This window comes from Rhagoletis zephyria, unplaced genomic scaffold (assembly GCF_001687245.7).
Source record: "Rhagoletis zephyria isolate East Lansing unplaced genomic scaffold, Rhagoletis_zephyria_1.1 Rzeph_scaffold_00023, whole genome shotgun sequence".
NCBI lineage: Eukaryota > Metazoa > Arthropoda > Insecta > Diptera > Tephritidae > Rhagoletis > Rhagoletis zephyria.
In genome coordinates this window covers 743,817-752,676 of record NW_016157107.1, presented here as the reverse complement: position 1 = coordinate 752,676, position 8,860 = coordinate 743,817, and positions in this window count along the sequence as shown.

The window sequence follows — 8,860 nt, the reverse complement described above, 5'->3', positions numbered from 1 at the left end:
TTTTCCAAGTTGGATAGGGAAGCAAAGCGCATGGGTCTGGTGGTAAAGGATGACAAGACGAAGTATCTCCTGTCATCAAACAAACAGTCAGCACATTCGCGCCTTGGCACCCACGTCACTGTTGACAGTTACAATTTCGAGAAAGTAGAGAATTTCGTTTACTTGGGAACCAGCATTAACACCGATAATAATGTCAGCATTGAAATCCAACGTAGAATCACTCTTGCCAACAAGTGCTACTTTGGACTGAGTAGGCAATTCAGGAGTAAAGTCCTCTCTCGACGTACGAAAACCACGCTCTATAAGTCACTCATCATGCCCGTGCTGGTATATGGCGCAGAAGCATGGACAATGACAACATCCGATGAGGCGGCTCTTGGGGTGTTTGAGAGAAAGATTTTGCGGAAGATTTACGGTCCTTTACGCGTTGGCGACGGCGAGTACCGCAGACGATGGAACGATGAGCTGTATGAGCTTTACAACGATATGGACATAGTGCAGCGAATTAAAATACAGCGGCTCCGCTGGCTTGGTCATGTCGTTCGAATGGACACCGACGCTCCAGCTCTGAAAGTATTCAACTCGGAACCCGCTGGTGGTAGCAGAGGAAGAGGGAGGCCCCCACTGCGATGGAAAGATCAGGTGGAGAAGGACTTGGCTTCACTTGGCGTTTCCAATTGGCGTCAGTTGGCACAGAGGAGAAACGACTGGCGTGCCAACCAAACAACCATTTTCAACTCGGAGCAGTCTGTGCGAAGTTATTACATTACATACATACATACTTTGGGACTTTATTTTATAAGATGTATAGATATTTCAACATCTGTATTTCATTTATTAAATGTTGTAACTTATTTATAAGTATATATCAATATATTTTTGGCAATGTATGTATCAAACGACTTGTTGTGATTTAATAAAACTAAAATGTGCATATCATATTTGAAAACGCATATTTTTAAAATGAAGAAGAAACATTGTAGGATTTAGTTTCAACATGCGCATATTCAATTATCAAACAATGTTTTTTAAAATCGATTTGAAAATGTGCGTATCAAAAACAAAAACATGGATTTTGGAAATTGCACTGAAAGATTTCGTTCTCAAAATTTAAATAAATATTACAAGTGCAAAACCCTTTTTCAAACGCTTTTAAAAGTAAAACTTTCCATACAAATTTGAAAACGAAGATTTCTGTGTAGTCCTACGATCGCTTAATGGAAGCATATGAGCACTGCCCTGGCCACGATGTTAAAATCGTTCTGGGCAACTCATGACAACACCTCCGACAGTGGCGGAGTTACGGTGTGGTTTTCAGGTTCAACAATACTCAATATTGTGTTCACGTGTTCGAAAGCGTTTTGATTGATCGTCCAGAAAAATCCAAATAAGTAAGCAATATCGCACAAATATATTGTACCTAGTTCAATGTCAAAATTACGCTTACTTTTCATTTGGTTGGTTGGTAGGCAAAGTAAAATTTTGGTCGGATAGTTAAATTAAGTTTTTAAATTGTAAATTATAAAAATATATATTTCAAACATCATCTTGCATATAAATATTTGTCAATTGTAACTCTTAAACATTTGCCAATCCTGCCTTTAAATATAAGAAACCTAATTGGGTTGTGCACTGATGGAGCCAATGTTATGGCTGGAGACTTGGGCGGGCTGAAAACATTACTGAGTGCAGAAGACGATTTATTTTATACTAGAGTGCCAATTACTGTCGAATTTCGACAGTTCTTTCTAGTTTTAGAAGCCTTGGAGAGGTTTTCTAACTTAACACGTAGAAAAACTTATACGGTACAAATTAACTAACCGGAAAATCTTCTGCTAAAACGTAACTAAATTGTTTTTTATCTGAGAAGGTCTTTGGAGGACTTCGGCAGGACTTGGAATTGACCCGATACATTCAAGTTTTTCAATTTCAATGATTTGATACATATCGATAGTTCGATGAATTTCAGGAACACTAAAATTCGATAACTCCACAAAATTCGTTAACTCGATCAATTTCGATAACTGTGAAATCGGATGGCTCGATAAATTTCGATAACTCAAAAATGTAAAAACTTTGGATACCTTTCTAAATTTTTACATTTGACATCTCCACATTTTTCAAAAACTATCTAAACATTTTGATAACTCGTTACACTCTGTTAAGACGATTAAATTCGATAAGCAGTGATAAATCGACAAGCTTATATAACCTTGAAATTTCGATAAATCGATATATTTTGAAAATTCCATAAACTTCGCTTCGTTGAACCAACCAATTTCAGTAGATCAATAATTATCGATAACTCTGTAAGTTGAAAGAACTCCATGCATTACGACACCTCGATAAATTTCGTTAAGTCTATAAATAAGTCTGATAATTCAATAAATATCGATAAATTTCAATAAACCGCCTAGGGTAAGGCTTGTTACCCTCATTCTTCTTATGCACCTATGTATTTCTCATTGTTTTGTTCATTTGATAAAAGATTGTCGTCAGCGACATTTTGACATTTGTTATCTTTAGTTGCAATTATACTAATATTTTAGAATAAGTTATTTCGATCGGACTCATCGGTTTATGGTTATCTCCTTTAGTTTCAGAGATATTGANAATTCGATACGTTGCGATAACTTAATAAGCATGGATAAATTTCGATAATTATAAGCTTCGATGATTCGATAAATTTCAGTAACCTGTATGGCCGATTTTATTTTGATTCCTATCGGAAAATTTCAACTCTGTTAACCTAATTCTTATGTATTTTTCATTGTCTCCATTTTCGCCTTTATCTTAATTTCCGTCTTTATCTTCACTTTAGCCTTTTTTTGTCTTCATCGTTATCACTTGTTTCTTCATCTTCATATTTATCTTTATTTTAAAGTTTAATTTCAAATACGAAGTAAAACAAAATGCGAAACAGTTGAGTTGAACAGGTGGCAAAAACAACCATACACAAATATGGAATATGGACGATTTTCAACCAATTTAGAAACTGTAAAAACTCTCCTCATCTACAGAAAATTACCTTTACAACGGTGTTTTTGATTTTGAAATCGGTAACTTTACCTTGGTCTTCATCTTTGTTTTTATCTTTCACATCTTTGCTTATATCCTTTTCTTTTTCTATTCACGTAGATGAGATGAGGTGCGATGACGTGATAAGATGTGACGTGATTTTATGTGATGTAATAGGATGTCATGTCATGTGTTGTCATATCCTCTGATGTCATGTCATGCGATGTCATATCATGTGATGCCAAGTCATGTGATGTCATGCCATATAATGTGATGTCATATCATATAATGTCATGTCACGTGATATCGTGTGATGTGATATCATATTATGTGATGTAATATCATGTGATGTCTCTTCATATTAGTGATAAAATGTAATGTGATGTCATGTAATGTGATTACATTCCATGTTACGATTAGTATATCGATAATCCTGTTGATAACTGTGTCGATAAAAATACCGATAACAATATCCATAAACATAAGGAAAAATACAACAATTGTAAAATCGATTAATTCATCGATAAATATAACAATCATCAGCATCGATTATTGTACGTATCGTTAACAATATAAATGACTAAATCGATAACAAAATCAATTGTTTAATCTATTATTATACCGATAACAATATCCGTTATTGTATCGATAACAATATCGATTATTATATCGATTACAATAGCGGTTATTTATTCAATAACAGTATCGATAACAATGTCGATTATTTTATCGATAGCAATATCGATTATTATATCGATAAAAATATCGAGTTTTATATCGCTAACAGTATCGATCTTCATCCTCATTCTTTTCTTCATATTTATCTTTATTTTTGCATATTCCTCTCCACCTTTACCTTAAAGTCTTTAAATTTACTTTGATCTTCGTTTTTGCCAGTACCTCTAGGGATCTTTGTTTTTGTTTTTATGCTCAAACGGCTAAACCGCTGAGAACCATTTCCATGTGCATTATTCCCCTTGAATTTGAGAATTTACACCCAACCAACGAATCGCCGCTAAAGAAGTTTCACTTCAAAAATACAATACATTTGCTTACCCTTTCAGTTAACCTAACTCTTATGTATTTCTCACTGTCTCCATTTTCGTCTTTGTGTTCACTTTTGCCTTCTCTTTCTTGCCTTCATCGTTATCATTTATATCGGCATTTTCATATTTATCTTTATTTCAAAGCTTAATCTCAAATGCGAAGTGAAACAACATGCGAAACATGTCAAATTGAACATGTTGCAGCAACGTCTATACACAAATACGGAAATGTTTAAACGACGGTTTTGGCCGTAATTTTCAACCAATTTTGAAACCATAAAAACTCTGCTCATCTACGAAAAAATGCCTTTCCAATGATGTAGAATGGTAGAATCGCCAAACGAACGGAGACAAAATTTATGTTAGCGTATTAATATATAGATAAATTGCACATGCCACTCACTTCACTTTTGCTTGAGCTACGCTTGAAAAAAAAATTTCCGAAAAGCATTGAGAGACTGTGCCGTTTGTTGCGGTTGTTGGTTTCTTTTCCCACAGCCCAAAGAGGATACATGAACTGAAGGAATTTCAGGACTATCCCACAAAATCTTAGGCATATCTCAAACACGATGGCTTTCACTAGAAAGCGTTGTGTTAAGAATTGTTGTGCAATGGGATAGTTTGAAACTCTATTTTATTTCATGCTTTTACGAAGTAAACGGTATGCGATCTGCAGACCTGGCCGAAGTAATGTGTTGCAAAACCAAATGCTATTTTTATTTCTATCGTATATTTTTCCTACAATTAACAATCTTAACCAAAAGTTCCAACCTGAAAGCTTTCGTTTGCCATACTTATATGCAACAATCAAAGCACATTATCTATTATTATTATTATTGTATGCCTTCAAAATGCTTTTTTGTAATTGAAATATATTTGGTAGGTTGTAAACGATTTTGGTCGGATTTGAGAAGAAAATTGGTAGGGAAAAAAATTGTTAGTGGCAACGATGCCTCCGATGCAAAGTTATTCTCAGACATTATGCAATAATACAAGGTGTTATCGGTTGGCAACTTCTCGCTCTAATTTCGCCATATTGACTGCCTTAGGTGAAACAGTGTTACTTCTTTAACTATTCTTTGCCTATTAATATAATTGATTTTTTTTCTCAGTATACATATTTTGTTTTCTTAAAAAGGTATTTTATCTTATTTTATTTCATTTCATTGCGAATACATTATAAAAAAGCACATTTTGTTTAGGAGAAAATGTGAAGTTTTATATTTTTCCCTCATATGGGGATTAGTTTCTTCCCGTTTTTCTTCTCATTCTACTGAGCTAAGGCAGTGTCACATCGAGCTGTCACAACTGATACCACCTTGTATCATGATTCTCAGACACTTTCATATAATTCATAAAGTTGCTAGCACTTATCGAAGTTGTACTAATTTTTGGGAAACAAAGCACAGAAGTTTTCAAAAACAGGGGTCGAACTGTGACAGACGCGAACGAGTCGGCAATCGTACGAACACAATCTACGTGAGTCGTCAGTCGTCTGCACAAATTGAGATTATGACATACGAAAGCAAAGGTATCGGTACCGGTCACGGTAGATTTGAAAATCACAATAGTGTTCCAATTGCATTTTTCCGTTACAATAGAAACCTAAGTGCATTTTTTTTAGAAAAATTGAAAAATTAAAAGTTGTACAAAATTTTTAATATTGTCTGCATTTAATGTATATTTTTCATTTAAATGTGATTATGTAATTTTAGTGCTTTAATTGAGTGTCTATCGGCAACAATTGAACATGAAATTCGTATTTTGACGTTTAAGCGGTCAATTTTCTTTGGCCAGTTGTTCCGTCCACATTTTTAAAGCAGAATAAAAATACAAAAATGTAAAAACGATAAATGGAAATATCAGTATATACCCCTCAATTTCGCTGATCATGCATACATATATAGATGTCTGCCCCGCTCACTTCCCTACAACCTGGACACACCTGATTTTTCACGCAGCGTGAACACGTCGTATCTGGCCGTTTTCGTTATATTGCAGACAAAAGCAGTTCATATTGCATAATGCATTTTTATATGCACTTAAATGCACGAAGAATTTCGCCAGAGCAGTCAATCACCTTAAAGAGCTTAAGCAATTTCTGAAATTTTAAAATTTTTTTCATCACTGCCGATGAATTATCAGACTTTCATCAACTTTAATTTTATTCTTTCCTGGGCACCTCACTTCCGCGGCCTAATATTTGAGGAGCTGAGCAACGTCGCTGTTGAAACGGAAGCAATACTCACCTCTTGTCCACTTTCGCCCCTGTCGTCGGACCCAAACGATTTCGAAGCTCTTACTGCTGGACACTTTTTGGTTGATGATTCATTACGTGGCCTACCTAAGCGTTCTCTGGAACATAAAAATGTTTAAAGATTTTTTTTAAAAAAAGCGAGTCATTTAAAAAGCCCAAATGAACTCTGTGAAGGGAAACCAATAAATATATAAAAAAAAAAATATTGTGTTCCAATACTGTATTTGAAAAGATATAGTATACATTTGATTTTGACGAAAGGATTGCGTGCATTTTATGAAACTTACGTTTTATGTCAAGTCCTATATTTGCACATTACACGTTTTTGTTCTAAAAATGTATTTTTTAGATTTTGAATGCTTAATATTTATTTTTTTGAAACGTAACTTTTTTGACTCGAACTCGTGATCTTTTGAACGGCACGCCTATGTTCTGCTCACTCGGCCATTGTGACTGTTGGAGCGACCCGAGCTAAATGACATACAAGTGCTTTCTCTCAAAATAGCTTTTCACCACGAGTGGTGAATGAAAGAGTTTTTTCTAAGACTATTGTTATAGAATAACAAAAGTCTTTCGAACTATATTCCCATCTGTCTTTCATTTTTCTTACGAAAGATTATTTCGCTGAAAGCCACAATACTAGAAACGCTTGGTAAGGATTTCCAACCTATGGCCGAAGGAACAAATTTGTCGATTGTGCGTCGTTTTAAGAACATGGTACTTAAGGCGGGTTCACCGTTCGTGTCCGGACAACTTTTTATTTGCTCTCAAACATTTTTGCGGAGAGGGTGCTGAAGTACGGTCCACCACAAACAGCAGATGATATTGTTGCCTACATACGATTTTGAGGACAAATAACACATGCAATTCGCTGCAAACGCATATAAGGGAGAACGCGGCAACCCGAATCGTCAAGTAGTTCGGACAGAAAATCAAAATCAATTTGATTCGAACAAAGAGTGTTCAGCACATTTCTGTCGCCCTCTCGGTGAGACAAATTGGGAAAGGAACGCGTAAAATTACCAACACGACACGAATGGTGAATCCGCCTTTACTGTTTTATGGCTAATTGCATATTTTGCATTTGGAAATAGCTCAGGACACAAAACAACTGATGGCATCTGATCGTTCAGTTTACACTGTCGCATAATTTCCCGGAGAGGGGATGTCATTTGACCACTGAGATCATCCAACTTGGCACTATCGTACTTTTTTGTGAGACTATTCTAAACAAAATTAACGTAAATTTTTAGCGATCTAAAACTTGTACTTTATTCTACTAGAATTCAATGGGCCCGAATCTTTGTAGGAAATCTAGAAATTTTAACAAAGTTTTTTGATTTTTTTAATATTGAAAAAAATTTGAACGTTGATTTACACGGGTTCTGTTAAAGGCAGGGGAGATATAGCATCAGCCACTTCAAAGCAGTTTGTTATAGATCACCCCAGTCTATTAACCAAGAAATGCTTGAACATCTTTTCGCCTTGCGAAAATTTCAGGATTACCAGGTATTTATATAAAAGGAAACGCTTATGGGCCACTTCCTAATGTGGAATCAGAACCTTATTGACCTATGTGACATGTAGGACCGAATCGAGTTACCAAATTAAAAACTAAATTACCAAATTCCCAAATTTGATAAATAAAGAAAAAAATTTCAATTTTGGTTAAAAAGCCAAAGCGGCAACGCTGGCCCAGAATTTTTCTGTTAAGCAGTGTTTGCATTATTCAACTTTGCGTTCAACAATTGCGTTCAACTCAACGCAGGGTTGCACGAAAAAAAAGTTTAATGGCTAAATGTTGGCTGGCGACCAACTTTGTTGAAAGCGATTAGTTGAAAGGCCATTCAACCAAAAGTTGAATGCAAAGTTGAACAATGCAAACACCTTTTTATGGCGAATATTTTGATATTTTTTCATATTTTGATATTTTTAGCCATTCAACTTTTTTTTCGTGCAACCCTGCGCTGAGTTGAACGCAAAGTTGAACAATGCAAACACACTTTTAGCTTCATTTATCATAAATTCAATTAACGCACATGGCTTGGATGCATTTATCCGTTGATGCACACTCTGCAAGCATCAACACAAAATGAGACAGTTGTTGTTGTTTCCACAAACGACGAACATGTGCGCCAACCGCTAGCTGAATTATTATTACTAGAGTGCCAGTTACTGTCGAAATTCGACAGTTTTTCTAGTTTTAGAAGCCTTGGAGAGGTTGTCTAACTTAACACGTAGCGATACTTATACGGTACAAATTAACTAACCGGAAAATCTTCTGCTAACACGTAACTAATTTTCTTGTTTATCTGAGAAGGTCATTGGAGGACTTCGGCAGGACTTGGAATTGACTCGATACATTCAAGTTTATCGATAAATTTCAATGATTTGATACATATCGATAGTTCGATGAATTTCAAGAACACTAAAATTCGATAACTCAACAAAATTCGTTAACTCGACCAATTTCGATAACTGTGAAATTCGATGGCTCGATAAATTTCGATAACTCAAAAATGTAAAAACTTTGGATACC